This window comes from Balaenoptera physalus (assembly GCF_965194825.1).
Source record: "Balaenoptera physalus genome assembly, chromosome: 11".
NCBI classification, from domain to species: domain Eukaryota; kingdom Metazoa; phylum Chordata; class Mammalia; order Artiodactyla; family Balaenopteridae; genus Balaenoptera; species Balaenoptera physalus.
The window spans coordinates 75,966,881-75,987,786 of NC_138896.1; the positions used below are offsets into that span (position 1 = coordinate 75,966,881).

The 20,906-nt window shown below is 44.0% G+C and overlaps 1 long non-coding RNA gene across 1 annotated transcript in view; it reads right to left on the reverse strand.

Moving 5' to 3' along the window:
* Window positions 1-845: 845 nt before the first annotated feature.
* Window positions 846-20,906, reverse strand: part of LOC309638496 — a 59,659-nt gene continuing 39,598 nt past the window's right edge. The window contains exon 3 of the long non-coding RNA XR_014251175.1: window positions 846-3,131. This is a non-coding gene — a long non-coding RNA (uncharacterized lncRNA). The remainder of the gene's footprint in view (window positions 3,132-20,906) is intronic.

Consider the following 20,906-nt stretch of genomic DNA (forward strand, 5'->3'; position numbering starts at 1 on the left):
GAAAACAATCTGCCCTTTAGTGGAGACATGTAAATAAGACATTTGTATTAAAAAAAATTTTTTTTTTTTTTTAATTTTAATTAAAAAAAAAAATTTTGGCCACACCGTGCGGCATGCGGGATCTTAGTTCTCTGACTGGGGGTTGAACCCACGCCCCCTGCAGTGGAAGCTTGGAGTCTTAACCACTGGACCGCCAGGGAAGTCCCAAGACATTTGCATTTTTGAAACAATTTTTTTTTTAATCAAAGGACCAAAGATTCCCTTAAGTGTAATAATAATTCAGTACCCTCTCTCTAATATGCATTATCATGGTTCGATGCCCGTAACAGGGTAATATGACACCATATATGGTACAAGTGCTGCTCCTCATCCCCTCCAATCCCACTCCCACCCACTCTCTATCCCCTTCCCCCCCAGTCCTTCCCCATCCCCCCACCACTGTGCCACACATCTGTGATGGGCATCACTAATCATTTAGCAAATGTTTTTCCATTGACCCTGCATGTGACCTCAGAATCCCTTGAAATACTGAGCCCCAGGTAACCACTTCCAGTTAACTGCTACAAAGGAGGAAACCTATCAAAATTCCAAGGTTTAGCAAATATTGGCAATATATCTAGTAGTTTAGGCAAATATTCCATATGGTTGGTCCTATCATTTAAGCTAAGCCAACAGGAGGAGGCATGTTGACTTGAGCAGAAGTCTGGGTTGCGATGGAATAAATGATTGGGTCGGTATCCGTACTTTGATACTCTCATGGCCAGTGCCGGAGGCAGGCAACGAGGGCACATTTTTCATTGTTTGGTGACACTTTTGTAAAGATAGGCTTGTCCTGATCCCAGCTCCCAAAGCAGTTAGTTCAATTTTTTCAAAAGCCAGCCACACTATTTTTGGACATACTGTAAATAAAAATAGTTAATTTTTGGCAGAGGTCTTTACTTTTCAAACCACTGTTTCAACACAATACTGGTAAAGTTTGCACAACTAACTCTATAACTACAATGTATAAGTAGCATTATCTGAAGAAAAGTTGATTGTGAAACAGCTGACACTTAGGCAGATTCTTATCAGCTAAGTGTGAATGTGTCCCAAACTTCTCCTGCTTTGAAACAGATTTCTCACTGACCTTCCTTCTTTGCTATCCTACCAGCATATAGTATAGATGTTGTTTTCTGCCCCATGAACATTCACCACCATATCCCTACATTGTGGCAGATGGAGAGATGTGTGGCCTGGCAATTTTTTGGAGATCTTCCCTGCCTATTCACTACTGCTGAGTAGTTTTATGACTTGGGTTCATTTAGTATGGAAGGGGAAATAAATCTGACCCTCATGCCATAAAACAAGCAGAGGCATAAAAAGACCTTTGATCGGTCTCTAACAGCACAGTCAAGGTAAATGGCACTTGGGAGCTGTGGAGGGTGTTTTCTCCTTTCCCCCTACACTCTGTTGACATTAGACAGGATTTGCAACAACTGGCAACCCCCTAGACTGAACACCAAGGGATATAGGACCCCCTCTGTCTCCCCTTTGCTGTGCCTTTCTCAGTCTCCTTTGATACCTACAGAAACCGAGCTGGGGAGAAGCAGGGGTGAGACTCTGTCCTCCCAAGCACAGTCTCTAAGACGTTAGGCTATGGGGAAAAGGCATGAGAGAAAAACAGTGTGAAATCAACACATGAAATGGAGAGAAGATGTTCAAAAAATGGTTCCATTTTTTAATGGAATCTTCCATTTTGGTAAGGCTTGCTGCCTTACAACCAAGGCCCTGTCCCTGTCTCTGTTGGACCCCATCCTGGGCTTAGTCACCTTAGTCTTAGCCCCTGGCTAGGCCTCAGATTGGCCTCTGTGTGTGAATGTTCCTGCCCTGCCCACTCGTGAACTTGGGACAAGCTGCCGGTGTGGCCCAGAAGTGTGCATGGATGCACTCAGTATGCTGTCTGTGTTTTTCTGCAAGAGCTGCCAGCTCTTTCTCTCTTGTTCATTGCCCTCTAAGGTGACCCGGCAGCCTGAGGCTTAAAGCCGGTACCACAATTTGGAGTTTTCAGGACAGCTCAATTCCTCAGGCAATAAATGTAATGTAATGACTAATTCATTCTCTTTTATTTTGAAAATTAGACAAGTTTTTATTAAAGTAAATTCCTTACAACAGGACTTTTGATCTGAAGTGTCTCTTAAAGTTGTGTCTGGTAAATAATTAATGGCTCACTGCTCACACTAGTCAATAATTATTAATGCCTCATTTGCACGTGAAACTAATATTCCATATGGTTGGTCCTATCATTTAAGCTAAGCCAACAGGAGGAGGCATGTTGACTTGAGCAGAAGTCTGGGTTGCGATGGAATAAATGATTGGGTCGGTATCCGTACTTTGATACTCTCATGGCCAGTGCCGGAGGCAGGCAACGAGGGCACATTTTTCATTGTTTGGTGACACTTTTGTAAAGATAGGCTTGTCCTGATCCCAGGTGCCATGAAGATCATTCTATCATGCCACAAATATTTGTCAGATTCCTACAGTGTATACACCACCCTGCCCAGAGCACCTGTGTTAGGTGCTTCTAATGGTGGTTAGGATTGCAGGAAAGAAAACAAAAACTTTGAACTCTGCTTTAATATGGAATTGGTTTCCAGATCCCAAGCGCAGACTATTGTCAATGCTTTGAAACCCCCCGGTTGCTTGACATTTGTCACCATCTTTCTAACCAAGAGGTCTTTCCCCTGAACCTTTGGTTCATCATCAATTATGGTTATTAATTATGATTAAGTTCATCATCAATATTCTATTAATAAGCAAAGATATTTTCTTATATAATGGGAGTACCAAAGCTGATTTCTGTCAACGCAAGAATATAAAGATTAATATTTGTTCCTTACCATATTGTAGTGGACTTTCATAAATACATCAAGAGCAGAATCTGATGGCTTAGGGAGTGCATCACATAAACTCCAGCTTGGGTGTTATGCCGGTGATGTCCTTAAATGATGTTCCCTCTTTTGGCAGTGGTATTTAAGGAGGATACTTCTATTTCATAGATAGGCCATGTACCAATCAAGGTAGGCAATATTATGTTATTGTAAGGGAGAAGAAATAATTTTCCCTCCACTCTGGTGAGTTCTTGGCTTAGGCCCCTGTAATAAAAGACAAAGAGAAAAACAAACAGAAGTTTATAAATATATACACCTCACATATACATGGGAGATACCCAGGGAAATTGAACTCTGAGGTGGCTTAGAATTCAGGATAAAATGCCATCTTAATAAGGAAAGGGGAGGAGGAATGTAGGACTATTAAGGGAGAGTAAATTATTTTTAGGAAAGTTGAATGGGCCCTTAGAAGAATAGATGGGAGGTATGACAGTTTGTGACAAAGTTTGGGCGTAGTGTTAACTTCTAGTCTTCTCTCCTGTGATAAGAGTCAGTCTTCCCTGGTAGGGGATTTATGACAATTGAGTTTGTTTTGGAGGATTTGTCTTTAGGCAGATAAGGAGATATCAGAGAAACATTCCAGGATGTGTCAATCTTATGCCACGTCCATGCTGCTGACATGCTCTTTCGTGATCACTGTGTCAGGGAAACAGAGGACTGAAGAGTGGAGCAATGACCATTAAATGCTTCCACCAATAAAATGTAGCAGAGGAGATGTGTGCCACTTCCAGGCTCATGGAAGGACTGCAAGGAAGTCACCTGGCCATGTTCATCTTTAAGGAAGTAAGCTCACCCTTCCATGAGCTTGGAAGTAGAGGGTGCCTGAACATTGATGAAAAGAATGCTTGCCTGTTGGCCGACTTCAGGCCATTAGAAAATCCAGAAGAACTTTTGTCTTTCCTTTGACTAGTGAACTCGAAAAACAAATAAATGTCCCTGAATGAAATTTTCTTTAGTGTGAGGGTGATGAAATAAATGTGGGAAATGCTTCCAGATTATTGAAGTGACTGTGTCACAAAAATTAGAAGTAACTATTAGTAATCTATATATGTTGGTATCTTCAGAAATATGAACTTATTATACTCCTTAAGGGAGATCATATTTGCACCTCTTCTTAGAGGACTCATGTACTGTGGTTGGCAGAATGATGGTGCCCTAAAAATGTTCACGTCCTAATCCCTGGAACCTATGAATACGTTGTGTTACAGGGCAAGGAGGAGTTAAGGTTGAAGACAAAATCTAATCAGCTGACTTTAAGATAAAGAGATTATTCAGGATTACTTGGCTGGGCCCAAAATAATCACTAGCGTCCTTTAAAGTGGAAGAGGAAGGTGGAAGAGGAGGTCAGAACCGAGAGATGGCAGCACAGGAAAACTTGGGCTAATATTGCTAGCTCTGAAGATGGAGGAAGGGGACCATATGCCAAGACTGGGCAGGCTCTAGAAGCTGTAAAAGGCAAGGAAATGGATTCACCCCTAGAGCCTCCAGAAGGAATGCAGCCCTGCTGACACCTTGATTTATCCTAATGAGACCCATTTCAGACTTCTCACCTCTAGAACTGTAAGATAATAAACGTGTGCTGTTTTAAGCCACTAAGTATAGGTAATGTGTTATAGCAACAGTAGGAAACTAACACATGTTCCATGCCTTCTCTAGAAGAAAGGTTAGGGCAGAACAAGTATTCAGAGGAGTGACTGATGGATGGCTTTGGAACAGGTGATGTCTAGGTTGATATGCTAGAGGATGACTTTGTGTATGATGCTTTATTTGGTTAAGAAAAAGAAGATTGGAATTATGGATAATGTGTACAACCAGACTACCTTGAATCTAGGGTGTAGTCAAGGTGAATAGCAAAGTTCCTCTTTTCCAAGGATTATTGTGCTTGCCATTAAAAAACCTGTTTTTGCATTAATGCATGACTCTACAGGCCCTCTATATAAACATATATATGTGAACATATACATACATATGAATATATATAGCATATATTTCGCTCCCTTGAAGAGATCCCCAAAGAACGTAAAATACAACAAAGTTGTTATTTAGAATAACCGGCAGCTAGAACACATACAGAGAGACAAGAATTTGGCTCAGAATAAAAAACTGTTGAAGACTGTTCAATGAATGGCCCGAAAGATTACCAATGGTAGACACCCAACTAGACAGGTTGCTAACAATCATTATCTTTTACTAGATCCCCATAGACAAGCATCCTTTTCTATTTTGTTTGCTAAAATTCTGCACTGATCAGAATTAGAAGTACTCCTAAGCTCCTTTCTTTCTCTGCTAACCTATGCCACTTACCATTATTCTCCTCCCCACTTCCTCTCCTAATTACCAGGAGCCGTGTTCTACTCAAGAGTGTTATATTTCGGCCATTAGTAGCTGCTTTACAATAACGATGGCAAAAGATCGCTAATAGTTCTATTATTTATTTATTTCACTCCCACCTTGTTCTAAAAAGAATTTAAGGTGGGTTGCAAAAATGCATGCAATACAGCAAGATGAAACAAAGATTAGTATAGCGAAGAAATTAAGGCAAAAGGAAGATAAAGGTGGGAAGAATAAGAAACTGCGAGTACAAAATATGCTCTGTGAGGCTATGAGCCCTTGCCAGGCGTGGACCCCAATTTTGGCCCTGGCTTTCTAGCAGTCAACTCAAAAGGGGGAAAGCGATCAGTGACATGAGTCACAAGTCAGTTACTTGGTCAGAAGCAGCGCAATAATTCCTGGAATTTAGACAAGAGAGAAATGTCTCTCATAAGGCTCTGAAATGAGGACCTTTGTGGAATTCCCCACCTGGAAGAAACAACAAATTCCTCAGGGCTATGTCTTGGTACAGCCTTCAGTATCGGCCTGTGATGTCATCCCCCAGCAGAATTCATCACAAACTCTCTCCCAGGGCTTCCCTGGTGGCGCAGTGGTTGAGAATCTGCCTGCCAATGCAGGGGACACGGGTTCGAGCCCTGGTCTGGGAAGATCCCACATGCCACGGAGCAGCTGGGCCCGTGAGCCACAATTACTGAGCCTGCACGTCTGGAGCCTGTGCTCCGCAACGAAAGGCCGCGACAGTGAGAGGCCCGCGCACCGCGATGAAGAGTGGCCCCGCTTGCCACAACTAGAGAAAGCCCTTGCACAGAAACGAAGACCCAACACAGCCATAAATAAATAAATAAATAAAAATTTTAAAAAAAGAAAAAAAAAAAGAGGAAAAACTCTCTCCCGGGGATCAAAGGGACGTATTCCAGGTACTCTATGCACTGCTGGTTTAACCACACAGATTAAGAGGGTCTAGAGGAAGACGGTGAGCACCTTCCATAAACATTTCTTCTCAGCTGGACCCTGCTGGAGTTAAAAGTGTATGTATGTTCTTTCCTGTGCTTCAGTGAAAGGGTGAACAGCCAAAGCACTTGCAGAGAACTTCAAGGTTTGGGAAAGGGCTTCAGTCTCCCTTTTTTGTGTTTGGGAGATTTAAGAGGGGAACCCCTCAGGCCCAGCAGAGACACCAAGAGGAAGGAAGGGTGTGTGGCTATGTGTGACGTGTTACAAAGGATTGGAGGAGTGGTGGTGGTGTTGGGTCTCAGGCTTCTCTGGGGTGTGACAGTCCTCTCCCAGCAGCAGAAGCAGTTCAGCTCTGGGACTTCCCTGGCGGCCCAGTGGTTAAGACTCCACGCTTCCACTGCAGGGGACACGGGTTCAATCCCTGGTCAGGGAACTAAGATCCCTCATACTGCGTGGCCGAAAAAAAAAAGAAGCAGTTCAGCTCTTTATGCTGTTGCCTTCAAGGGTGCCTGGGTCCAGGAGTCACTGGGCAGAGCAAGCTCCCCTCCGTGTGCTGGGGACCCGTAGCCATCAGTGAGGATCTGTCTTCATCTCGGGCTCCCTCCCACATGCAGGCCTCCTCCGGGGCTCTGCGTGTTCATCTGGCACCCTGACATGTTGTAAACAAAGATCACTGATGCTGTCCCCCAGCAGCCCAGCACCTGCCTCTCAAAAACTCCTGAGGCCTCAGTGAGGTTTGGGAACCCCTCCAGGCTCCAGCAGTGGCCACTCACATTTTTCTAGCGGCATTGTCCTTGTACATTTTTGGCAGCAAGAGGACATAATGAACATGTGTTCTTCCAAAAATACTCCAATTCATTCTTCACACTACAGTCCCCGTGATCTTTCTAAAACATAAATCTCATCATGTCACTTCCCTGATGAAAACCTGCGCATTCTTTCCATGCCCCTCAGGATAAAGCTGCAGGTTTGAGTACGGTCAGCCAGATTCTCAGTTATCTCTAGAGCCTCAACCCTCCCCATTTCTCCTCCTTTCCGCTTGTCACCACTGCTTCTCTACAGTTGTCCACACTTCCATCCTTTCGGCTGACTTACTCCTACTTCTATTTCAGGTGACAGCCCAGAAAATAATTCCTGCGGGGAGTGGTCCTGCAGGTGCCTCTGCTGCGTGCTCCAGCGGCATCCTTTGCCTTCTCCAACACAGCATTGTGTTAGGAAAATGCCAGCTGCAGAGACAAACCCCAACATTTCAGCGGCTTGATGCAATAGAATTTTATTTCTCCCTCATCTAACCATCCAATGCAGGTGCTCCTGGCTGTCAGGTGGTTCTCTCCAGGGTTATTCAAGGCGCCAAGCTCTTTCCATATTGTTGCTTTGCCATCTTCTAGGGCCTCTGAGTCTTCAGCATGCACCTGGGGCAGGAGAGACGGGGGCTGGAAGGCACACATGCACTTTACTGCTTCGACGTGAGGGCGTCCCTTGTCCCTTCCACACCGATCCCATTGGCATGAACATGGTGTCATGTCGTTGCCAGGGGCAGCTACTGTCCACTGACAGTGCTATAATATGGAAGGAAGAGCACAAATTTTGATGGGCACACAGGCTCGTCAAGAGCCTTATTTTAATTGCCCGTGGCTCGACTAGACTCTGAACTCAGTGAGGGGAAAGAAGGTGACACTCACTGTTAGATCCCTTTGCCAGCACCGTCACTGGCACTTTGGGGCAGAGAGTGACTGATAAGTGTTTGGCTGGAGGAGGGAGTGGGTCATGTAGACAAGTCCTCCTCTTGAATACCCTCCCCCATACTGTGAGCGCTGGGGAGAGAGAGCCAGCAGGCAGACAGGTGCTGCTTGCTGCTTCTGCCAGGCAAACCCCTCTAAAAAGAGCCAATTCCCTTCACAGAAAGGCATTCATTGTGAGCGGAGAGGTTCCGTAATCACAGGTGCCCGTCAAGGCATGAGCCTCCTCTTGGATGATGGGGACTTCTGATTAAAGACTTGTTACTGGTACTTTACGGGGCAGAGAGAAAATGTGCTGCTGTTGCTGTTGCTGTGATGCTGGAATTGCAGCTCCACAGCACATCTGGCACCTGCCTGTGAGTCCAAGGAGATGGGTGGCAAATGCTTTTTTTCTCCTCTTCTTTATAAGTCAGCTACATCTTTAAAGTGTCTCTTCACAAGCCATTTTTTTGCATGTTGTTATGAGCATATAATAGTAAGAAGGCAATCACCTATCATATTGTCTGGGTAGAAAAGAAGTAATCAATAGACATGATGTCTAATTGACTTATGAAATGGGAAAAATAGAATTCACTAATCTCAACAGTGAGATTTTTCTGTTTCTGAAAATCCTCAGGTAGGACAGTAGTGCCTCAACTTGTGAAACTGGGACCTTCTGCTCTACAATTTGAGGCCCAAATAGTGACCCAAGGTTATGTCACAAATGAAAACACTGGAGGGTCCTATCCCCACAGTCCCATATGGGGAGGAAGTCTGGTACTCCACTCTGCAAGGTTCCCTTCTTCTAAGTCAAAAAGCCCAGGGCTGACTCAGTCCAAAGGGTTCAGTATTCATTGCCTTTGGTGTCGCTGCAGAAAGTCCACCGGTCTTGGTGATATAGTTCAGCACAGGCTACCCCAAATCTGACACATTGGCATACTGAATATTTCAAGCAGGAAGGTCACTCCGACCTTCTCCCCCCTTTCCCTTCTTCCCTGAAATAGATCATAAAACTTTCCTGTGAGAGGTCCCCTCCCTATATCTGGAGGAAAGGAGCATCCGTATCTCTGAAGACAAAGGGATGCTGCCAAAAAGAACCTGAACAAACAAGGCTTGCTAAATTTCCCCCAGTTTACTGCACTTATACTCCTTAAGTTATCCTATTCCTGCATGACTGTCCACTTGCCATCAAACCTAGCATAAAAATACACAGGTCCAGCTGTTTTGGGGGGTTTTCATTTCACTGTGAAGGCTCCCGTGTAAAACTTACATTAGGTAAATATGTATGCTTTTCTCCTGTTAATCTGCCTTTGTCAGTTGACTTTTCAGGCCCAGCCAGGTACTCTAAAAGGATGGAGGGAAACTTTCTCTTCCCCAACACCGGGCAGCCCCCATCTAGTGCAGGCGGCATGGCGGAAGTCCAGCAGCATGTTGCTGTCTAGGGTCTTGCCAGTTTTCTCAGGGTTTGGGGGAACGAGAAAGCCTCCTTTCCCCCTTGTCAGTGGTCCTCTCAGCTGTGGGCACTGCAGGCCAAAGGGGCAGTAGGGAGCCAGGTTACAGCTCTCCAGTGAGATGGTCCTGTTCAGGGCAGTGGCGTCTCCATCTCCAGGACAGCCAGGGCAGAGCAGAATGGCCTCATTCGATGCCTCTCTGCTTATGGCTGAAGAGCCAGCCCCCTGGACTTGGTTCTGTAGACCCCGAGGGTCAAGCTGGCATGAATCGCACTGCCCCTCCCTAGCACTCAGTTTTGGCTACAGCCATTCCAGGCCTTAACAGGTGCCTGTGACTCTGAACCTCAGAGATGTTCTTGGTTCTTTTCCTCCAGGAAGGCCCAGGATATCTGACCCCTTCCAGGGACCATCCTTCTCCAAACAGTGAATTCCTATATCCCCTACCGCTAATAAAAAGCATTAATATTTATGAGCACTTACTACGTGCAGGCATTGTTTTAAATCTTTTACACGGATTAGCTCATTTAATCTTCACACACACACACAAATTAAGTAGGCCTTAATTTCATCCTCATATTATGTAGAAGGAAATTAAGGCACAAAGAAAGTAATTGCCCCAAATTAGGCAGTGTCCAGTTTGAACCCACACTCCACAGGCCAGTTTCTTCATTTGCTACCTGCTCCCTCATTTACACAACAAAAATCAATTTTTCTCAGAACAGAGATGGGCCCCAGGCCACTGGACTTTCCTGCTATTGTCACCAGCAAAGCTCACTGGGGTCCCCAGGAAAAATCAGATGGAATCTAGGTCATAATGTCTAACCTTTTGGGTTTAGTCTAGTTTCACTTGCCTACAGGGGGCTGTGTACAGAGGTCTTGCACCTAACACATCGGATTAGAGTTCCCAGCACAGAACCCATGCTCCCGACACCCCAAGTTGGCTTTACCATAGGCAGAAGAGCTGCGCAGGAAACCTCCATTCAAGATGGCGTTGTCGTCAGCAGAGACTCTGCCCCTGGTGCTGAGATCTGGAGCTGCGAGCAACGCGCCTGCGCCCAACCTGTGAGAACGCTCGCTGCCCCCTTCCCCGCGTCCAGACCCTGTAACGTAGCCCTGCCCACAGCTCGTTGGGCAGAGTGTGTGCTCTATAGTGGGAGCCAACACCTGTCCTTTCTTTTATCAAAGACTAAATCTTGACTTTGTGTCTGAACCAAACTCAGTCTCATTCTGTTGGTGCAAGCAATACCAGGCAGGAGGACCCTTCTTGGGACCCGGACTTGAAGGAATCAGAACATTAACATTATTAAAAATGTACACAATGAAGAAGTTTAAAAAATACAGAGTAAATCCCTCAACCCCCACTTAATCATCCCTCACCACAGGTGACGGCTTAGAACAGCTGGGTATGCGTCCTTCCAAAACTCCCAGCCTTTGAGAACATGCCCATGTGTTTCTACAAAACCGGAATCATTTCTACAAAGCAAAGAGTGGAATAGCTGGTGGTGTCTCTTGCAGAAAAGTATTTTGCAAGAAACTTCAATCTCTGGGCACTTTGCTGTGCTTATAATTCAGAGAGGTCTTCCTGACCACCTTAGTAAAAGTAGCACCAGTGATATGGACGGAATGCTTGTGTCGTTCCCAAATTCATATGTAGAAACCTAATCCCCAAGATGATGGTATTAGGAGTTGAGGCCTTTGGGAGACAATTAGGTCACTAGGTATTAGGGTGGAGCCCTCATGAATGGGATTAGTGCCCTTTTAAAAGAGAACCCAGAGAGCTCTCTTACCTCTTCCACCATGGGAGGTTACAGTGAGAAGATGTATGAACCAGGACGCAGGTTCACATCAGACAGCGAATCCACTAGTGCTTTGATCTTAGACTTCCCAGCCTCCAGAACGGTGAAGAATAAATGTTTGTTGTATAAGCCACCCGGTCTCTAGAGTTCTGTGATAACAGCCTGAACAGAACCAGGCACGGTACACACACAGAACTAGATTCCCCATGAGCCCCTAAGTTTATTGCATACTAGAGAAAGATTCGCTTTGCTTCATGTCTTGTGCTCTGTATGCTAGTGGAATGAAGCATGTGCTCTCTTAGGTGCTGCATCAGACCAGGATACTGGAGCCATTCTCTTCCCTTTGCCCAGTCTTTCCATCTGAAATAGGGCAGCGCCTTCTCGCTTGCATGTGGCCAGTCATGCTTTCTCCTGTGAGATGCTCCAGCCAGACCTAAAATGCTTGAAGCCTGGAGACTAAGACCTTCTGCTTTCTGGACTTTAAGACCCTAGGAAGAGTTACCCCAGCCTTGGTAGGCAGCTTTTTGGATTTCAGTTTTCCCTGGGAGGAGTAATGTGGGAGGTCCCGTGTGCTTTTGGAGCACATGGTGGCTGACAGTGTTCTTTTGCAGGCTTCCAGGTGTTCACTGCAGCCTCTGGAGAGAGGGAGGGAGGGAGGGGTCACTGTCAGGAGTGGCACACGCTTTGCTGAAGGTGACTCAATGAGGCGGGGCAGAGCTGGCACTAAGAGCCCTCAGACCCTGTACTGCCTCTCCCTCCTCACATCCATTCAACTGCCTCTTCTAAGTGGTACTTTTAAATGCAGATAAGGGCTTCCCTGGTGGCGCAGTGGTTAAGAATCCGCCTGCCAATACAGGGGACACGGGTTCGAGCCCTGGTTCGGGAAGATCCCACATGCCGCGGAGCAACTAAGCCTGTGTGCCACAACTACTGAGCCCACGTGCTACAACTACTGAAGCCCACACACCTAGAGCCCATGCTCTGCAACAAGAGAAGCCACCGCAGTGAGAAGCCCACACACCACAACAAAGAGTAGCCCCCACTTGCCGCAACTAGAGAAAAATCATGTGCAGCAATGAAGACCCAATGCAGCCAAAAATAAATAAATAAAATAAATTAATAAATGCAGATAAGGATGCTCCCAAGAGAAAATTCCTCCTCTTAAAGTTTATTGTCCACCCCCCACCCCACCCCCACCCCCACCCCCATCCCCAATTAATGGTCATTCTGGCTCCTTAGACTGTAATATAATTGTGATCTGCCTGGTGGAAAAAGATTATTCTATTTAATTGTCAAATTTACAAAAGTATTAAATTAGGAATTGATTTTTAAAAAACTCACCCAAAGCTTTCTTTAAACAGAGAGGTACCTTGGAGGCATTTCACATTATTTGATTTACAAACACTTGATTGGCACACAAACTTTCATGGAAAATACACTGTGTAGAGAGGAAGGTAGACAAGTGTGATTTGCATGGGCACAACTTGTGTGCTGCTTCCAAACCTTGTACAGATCCTATGATTTGATCTATTGTACTCTGTATGTTGTGATCACCTGTTTTCCTGTCTGTTATTGCCATTATAGCGTGAGTCCTTTGCTGGCAGGGAGCACATCTTGATCATCTGTGTATCTCCAATATACAGTAGGGTTGTTGACAGCTGAGTTCATGTCTTATTTTCTTTCTATCCTTGGCACCTGATTTGGGGACTGGCATCTGGGGACACTCAGAAAATATTTATTGAACTGAAATAGCTAAATACAAGTTTCCCTCTTTGGAAGTAGTATGGATTTTTGTACTTGTAAATTTCCTCTCATTAGTATAGCCCATTAAAACAATTATTTCATGTTCCTGGCCATAGGCTATCTGTAGGAACTCTGGCTTCCCACTGATGAATTCATTTATAGAATATCTATCATGTACCAGGCACTGAGCTAGTTCATAGGGATACAGTGAGCAAGGCACATGGGGTTTCTGCCCCTGTGGAGCTTATGGTCAAGGGGACAGGGCAGAGGGATGAGAAATAACAACAGCATGGTAAGTCCTGGTAAGAGCAGAGGGCAGGAATGGAAGTGATGTTTGCACTAAGACCAGAAGGACAGGGGGGAGTTAGGCAGGCAGTGCAGAAGGGAAAGAGGACCTAGGTGCAAGGAATTGAAATTTGGCAGGGTCAGAGGCTAGAGAGGAAGCCTCAGAGAGGGCAGAGACGGTGGGGAGGTTGGCCAGGGTGGGTTGGCAGAGGCTGCGTTACCTACATGCAAGACTTTGGAGTGGATACTGAGGAGGGGGAGGGGAAACATGAAAGGTGACTCTGGCTGCAGAATGGAGGATGAATCTGAGAGACCAATACTTGGATCAGTTTGGATTTTTAATGTCCAAGCGAGCATTTATTGTGGAGATAAATGAAGACCAACCAAATGAGAATAAGCAAAGGTTATTTACTCTGAGCTTGCTATACAAGGGAGTGAGCCACCATCACCTGCATTTTGGTAGAGCCTCGAAGGCAGGTAGAGGAGTGGGAAGGCTTTATAGCTCGGAAAAGGGGAAAGCTTGAGTTTCCTATTATCAACAGGGAGAACTACAGTATTTACAGTTGCAGGTATTTAAATTAGAGTTGCAAATAAGAGCAATCACTTTCATTAATGTGTATTAAACTCCCCTAAATATTTATTCCTAATTATATAATTAGTCAATTAATTGTAATGGTCTAAGACACACTGAAACAGAGCAGGACCCTACGGTCACGTTGCCCCCCATGTCCTCCGCCTGCCTTTTGTCTGTGGAAAAACTTTAGCCAAAGAATAAGTTTAATCAGAGAAGTGAGAAAATGCAAAAACAAAGAAAACAGTCCAACAAGATTAAATAATAATAGTTTAGTCATTAAGCATAATTCAGGACCTTTAGTTCCTCCTCAAGGGCTATAGATAATATTCTGACCCATATCCTGTGAGCTGTCTTGTAGATACTGAAACCCCGACCAGGTGGAAGAAGTCAACTACATGATGACCAGAGTGTAGCCATGACATAAGGTGCCACAATTCCACGAATTGGCCTCAAAGAAATGGGAACAAACCGACCCTGGAACTGAAGACTAACTGTACCTAAAACAATTAAGATGACGCTGATCAGACCACCGATGACCAGTTTCAAGATGACTGTCGGAGCTGACTGTGCTGTCTCTGCACGTAGCCCCTTCCCCCTCGGCCTGTAAAAGCTCTTGCCCACTGATTGTCAGTGGAGGGAGTCAGCCTTTGGACAGGCGTCTGCCCTGCGGCCCGCTGCACCCCTACTGGTTGCTGGCATCCTAGATGAAGCAAACTCTCCTTTCCACCCACCTGGCCTCTTTCTTGGCTTTTGAGCAGCAAGCAGCCGGACCCCACTTTCGGTTACATTATACTATATTTATAGATTTATTTAATATATCGGACTTCTTTAAAGCATTCCACATGTCTGACTGGGAGGACTTATACCTTTAAAAACTTTTTAAAAATCCCACATCTGAAATAAATCACATAGATTCAGCAACATGCCTTATTAACTGTTCCTTTTTTTTTTTTTTTTGGCTGTGCCCCGTGGCATGTGGGATCTTACTTCCCCATCCAGGGATCGAACCTAAGCTCCCTGCAGTGGAAGCACAGAGTCTTAACCAGGGAAGACTGGACTGCCAGGGAAGTCCCAACTGCTCCATTTTTAAATAACAAATGTACACAGGTTGTCCTAAAGATCACAAAACTTAGTTCTCTAATGACCAGTATTAAATTTAGGCTAAGGTACTTATCTGTAAACCATCTCAGTTTGTAAAGTCACTTATGCAAGTAAGAAGAGCAGTTTTGCCACCTCAGGCAGGCCAAGGGTACTAGGTTAAAAAAAAAAAAATGAGGACCGCAATATTGTTCCTCACCAGTCATATTTGAGACTGTGACCTGGGACCTGATACTACATCCTCCTGGATAATTCCACCCATGCCACTGGAAAACATGCCAGGCCCTTGGTTAGCATCAGTTTCTGTCTTCCATTGCTGGCAGATGCCTCCTGGCCATTCCTTGCACTGGGATTTATTGCAGCTCAGTGCATTCTATTTCGCTGGGGAGTCTTTCAGCATCGCTGATGATTTCCCTTAATTTCCTTCAACTCTTGTCACCACTTGATTGGATTAATGTCTTTACCATCCCATTGGATTCCTTATATATTTTGCTTGACAACCTCTCCAGGGACTCAGTTTAAGAGGCTGTCCTGGTGAGAGGCAGAGGGGGTGGTGGCCTGAATGTAGGGATGGAGAAGATTTCAGAGCTACTTAGAGCAGAAGACAGGTAAGATTTAATGACTGATTAGGTGTTGGGCAGAGGGTGTTGAGGGGAGAGGAAGGAGTCAGAGAGACTGCCCAGGTTTTTGGCTTGGACAAATCAGTAGAAATATGTTTTATGAAAAATCACTGACAGGTATAAAACATTAACTCCTTATGTGCGACAGATTTAGTTAGCCAAACATGGGTTGCTTTGTAAACAGGCAGATGCAGCATGCTAGGGGCAATGAGATGGGGCAGAGACCCAGAACTAGGAGTCAGGAAACAAGGTTCTTTTCCCAGCTCTGCCAATGACTTTCTAGTTGCCCGCTAGACAGAGCCTGTCTCTTCCCCAGGCCTCCCTTCTCTTGTAAATAAAAACATACACTAAAAGCCTGAGTCCTAGTAGCTCTAAAATACATAAATCTGCCAAATAAGATGGTTGGATTAGACAAAGGTTCACAAGTTTCTCTTATAATCTGTTGAACACCAAGTACCCTCTCCCCAGGAAAATGCATGAAACATTTACATACCCTTTCATGGGACTCCTCCTTCCTTCCACCCCCTCCATACTCACAGATTAGATGGTCTCTGAAGCTCTTTCATGCTCTTAAATTCTCTAATTTTATGATTCTTTGAACAAAGACATGCCCTCTTTAGCATTTTAAATTACCTTATCTCTGCCAAAGAAACAAGGATAAAAATGATGCTGACTTTCTTAGTTGCTGTGTTCTTTCTTTTCCCTTTAAATTACCCGGGCCATCTTCTTTTTTTTTGGCCATGCTGTGAGGCATGTGGGATCTCAGTTCCCCGACCAGGGATGGAACCTGTGCCCCCTGCATTGGAAGCGTGGAGTCTTATCCCCGGGGCCATCTTTTTAGAGTGGACTCCCTGGGGCAAAGGCTGTCTCAGTCTTGGTATTATAATGCAGTTGGATGCTTAACAATGCCTAATTATGATAATACGGATTATGCTATAATGTCACCGGTAAAACTTGAGAAGTTTAGGACACATTCATAATATTTAAAAAATTTGTACCAAATAGATGGACAACATTTAAGGGAACATATAGTGGAACTTGTGCTTTCATGTTACAACAGAGGGTTAATTAAACATCCCCAGGAATTTATCTCTAAGAAGTCACGTCTCACAGAATATATATATAAAATATATATAAATATAAAAAATATATATAAAATATGTATATTCTATATATGTATTATGTATAATATAACAGTCTTGTATATATATACAACTATGTTATATTATATGTAATATATATTTAATATATACGTTATGTATATTCAAGAATTTTTTGAACCCTTAATGATAATAATAATCTTTAGGCCTAGGTAATCTTATTTGTTTTTTTATAAATTTATTTATTTTATTTTTGGCTGCATTGGGTCTTTGTTGGTGCGCGCAGGCTTTCTCTAGTTGCGGCGAGCGGGGGCTACTCTTCCTTGCGGTGCACGGGCTTCTCATTGCTGTGGCTTCTCTTGTTGTGGAGCGTGCGCTCTAGGTGCGCCGGTTTCAGTAGTTGTGGCGTGAGGGCTTAGTTGCTCCACGGCATGTGGTATCTTCCCAGATCAGGGCTCGAACCCATGACCCCTGCATTAGCAGGCAGATTCTTAACCACTGCGCCACCAGGAAAGTCCTCTAGGGGATCTTATTGACTATTGAAGTATATGCAGAATTGTTTGCCCTTGGATTACAGAGTTTTGGTTTTATAGAGTTATATAGGCATGTAGTTCAAAGAGACAAGTTCTTCAAGTCTGATTAAGAAAAAGAGTAGTCCCCAGTCTGCCTTGCACCCTTTTTCCCTTCCCCAGAGGAAACCACATTTACATTTTTTAACTGACTTAAAAAATTTTCCTTCCATATCTATGAATAACATGGTCGGGTTGCTCCTTGTTTATTTTTCTCTTTTTGGCTTTATCTATTGACTTCCCACTATGGAAGATGAGGATTTAACTCTTGCTTCTTCCCGTCCCTATAACACATGGTCACTTTCCATACTCCTAAGGTGATTTATCATAATTTTAGTTAAATCAATGTTCAGTGTTTACATACTATGACCTGATATACTATTCAGAGCTCACCATGTAGAAAACAATCACTTTTCTTTTCCTGCACAATTTTGTTTTCTCTCAATAACTGTCTTAAAAAATTTTTTTTTGCTTCAGTTTTCTGTGTATTTATTTCTGCTTCAACCCAGTAGTGCTTCTCAAGCTATCTGTGATGAAGGACTAGCTTTTTTTAAAAAAAAATTTCTAATCTGTTTCAGATAGATGCTTTTCTAAAATATAATAAAAATATATTTTTAGAACAGTTCATGGATAGCCCCAGGAAACTGATTGTATTTACTTCATGTGGCACTGTCAGATTGCCTGTTAATACATCTAAACATATTGAGTTTTCTGTCAGTTTTGTCTTCTTGAAGAAGGCTCCTTGGCACTTTCTGACATGCCACTATGAATTGGTTACCTTCTGTATACCAAGGTATACAGTTGTTTAAGGGGTCTGGATTCTCCTCCTTAAGCCTCAGGCTTCTCTTTGCCCTGCTTTTTTTCTGGTTCCCATGCCCGCCTCATTCTTGATTTACTCCCTTGTTTTTATGGAGCATATCCTGCAATAGCTTTCTGGAAAAAGGTGTGCAGAAAAGAAATTTTTTGTGATCCCAATGTTAAAAAATGAAAACGTTTTCGTGCCACTCTCTTGACTGCTTGTTTGGCTAAGTATAGAATTCTCGGTTGGAACTCATTTCTGTTCAGAAAGCTTTCCTGTTTTCCAGCTTCCAGTGTTGTTGTTAAGAAGTGAAAGACTATTCTGGTGCCAGACCCTTTCTATGGGACCTGTTTTTATTTCTGGAAACTTGTAAGATGTTTTACATGTTGTGGATTGACTTTCATTCATTAGACTGGGCACTTGTGAGCCCTTTCAGTTCTAGGAAATGTTCTTGAATGACTTCTTTTATTCTCCCTCCTTTTCTTCTCTGCTTTTTCTTTCTGGAAACATTATTTGGACATTGGATCTGCTAGACAGGTCTTGCAGGTGAGGATTCTCCGTGTAAATGGACTTGGTTCTCTGCTTTCCTCTCTGTTGACTTAGGAATCAGCATTCTCTCGGCTACTAAGTTAACTGCCTCCTTTCTCCTTCTCCAGATCCTGGTAGTAATTTTTTAATAGTAAATTTAGTAGGGTCTCAGGAGAGAGCAAAAGTAGGTGTGTTCAGTCTGCCATCTTTACCCAGTGTCTGGTGTCTGCTTTCTAAATACTGCTGTCTGCTTTCCATTGTGTTCTGGCTTCCAGCTGTCTCTTCCCTTCTGCCAAGTAACGTATTCGGTGAGGATGTAGTTGTTGGTTTCCAAAGACCTTGGTGCCAGCCCCACTGACATCATTTACCAGCCACGTGATCTTGGACAAATCACTTTTCCTCTCAGAAATTTAGTTTCTTCATCTGTCTAATGGAAGGAATAATAATACCCACCCCAAGTGATTGTGGAGAGGTAGCACTCAGTACACAGGGTCGCCATCCCATAAATGGCACCTTGTGTTGCTGCTACTGCTTAGGCTTGACCCTGCCCCCTTCCTCCTCTCTCTCACAGTCTGTGAACTAGAAAGTTGAACTGCCATGGCTGCTAGGCTGAAGTAAGACTCCTAAGTGGGCTCTCCTAACGTTAAGGGGAAACGTTATTTCAGAGACTTGGTGGCGTCAGATTTGGCTGCCCAGAGATTCATCTACTGGTTTTAGCTATTCTCCCAGCTAAAAGAATCTCCCAGGATCCTCTCTCCCAAATGTAGATCTTATCACTGAATCTCTTGAGCCTTCATGATGCAGGCGTGGTCTTTGGACGATCTCCAGGTGTCCTCCTTCATGTCCAGCCACAGGGCCCCACTCACTTGTGGCTCCCAGACCCCACGCTCTTGCCTCCATCCTTGTCCCTCTAGTTCTGTTCTTTCAGCCCTGCAGACCCCAGAGCGAAGCCTGCTTTTCCTGCAGGAATCAGGTCAGTTTTCACCCTTTTCTGGAAGCTTTTCCTGACCTCCCCCACCCTGACCCCTGTCTCTCAGACCCCACTCTGGGTTAGTGTGCCTTATGTGCTTCATTATATCCTCTGGGTGCCCACCTCTGTCACAGCACTTGTGACTCCACTGTAGCTGGTTACTTATCTTTCTCATCTGCAGAACTGTAAGTGCTCTGGGGATAGAGGATGTGACATTCTTAATTATCTTATTCTTAGCATCCAATATGGTGCCTGGCGCATCTTAAGTGTGTGCAATTTTTGAAGTAAAATAAAATTTTTGAGTGAATGAATGAAAAGATCTCAAATAGTAGTTTGGTTTGTGCATACTTAAAGAATGAAATCCTTGAGTCAAGGAACTGAAAAATGTAATTCTCTTTGCAAATCTTCAAAGTTCAAAACCTTCCCCCAAATAACAATATTTACTTGGCTTTGCCCTACCAGTTTGAGTATGGAAACTATGATTGAGGTGTTGTAAATGCTCTGATCCTCCTCTCCATGCTTGCCAGCTGCTCAAGGCATCAGCACAAGAGCAATCACTGTATTACAATTGTCCAGAGTACACACAGGCAGCTTTGTAACTTCTCTAATCAGCCCAGCAGTAATATGTCAGTCACATTTCTGGGTGCTCGTTGCCCTTCTTAAAATAAGAACTATCTGCATGGTGTTTCCAGCCAAATGAAGACAGGGCAAGCTTTACATGCCTAATGAAGGAACAGCTCAGAAGCTTAGGGAAAAAAAGGATTTCGGTCACATCAACATGCACTGCATACATGTGAGGGCAGGGACTCCTGTTCATCTACCAATAGGTTCTGTCAGCCTCAGCTTTTATCCTGGTCACTCCTGAAGGAATCTGGATTAACATAACGAGGGTTCTTGTGAACCAGCTCATTATCATTTTACAAAACTTCAGGGCCGAATAAAACACCAGACTTTATGCTCAAGCAGTAGTACTGACAGACATTTATTTAATGAACTATTTTCTGCTTACAGATGGAGGTTGAAGTTGTATTCACGCGCTCTAAATGTCAGCCTGCATCTTTAGACTTAGAGAAGGGAAGAAAAGACAAAACATGAAGTGCTGAACCCTGTTATCCCAAACTTGGGCATCCAGCTTCTCGGGATAGTTTCATTCCTCTCTTGGCCTCACTGATGGCAGAGTAGCCAAGACAGGGATTCTGTATACAGAGGAAGTTACTGAAGCAATTCACCAATCAGTGTCTGATTAGTGCTATAGTTTCAAATATAAATAAACAGCCCTCTAGATTTCAGGTGAGAACTGGACTCTTCAAAGATGGTTTCTCTCTGTGGCTGTAATGAGTGAATTGGACACTCTTGAATTGCAGTCAATTTTATATACTAAGTATATTTTTCATCTCTCAATATGCAATCATGTTTTACCAACAGAAAGTGAAGACCCATCCATAG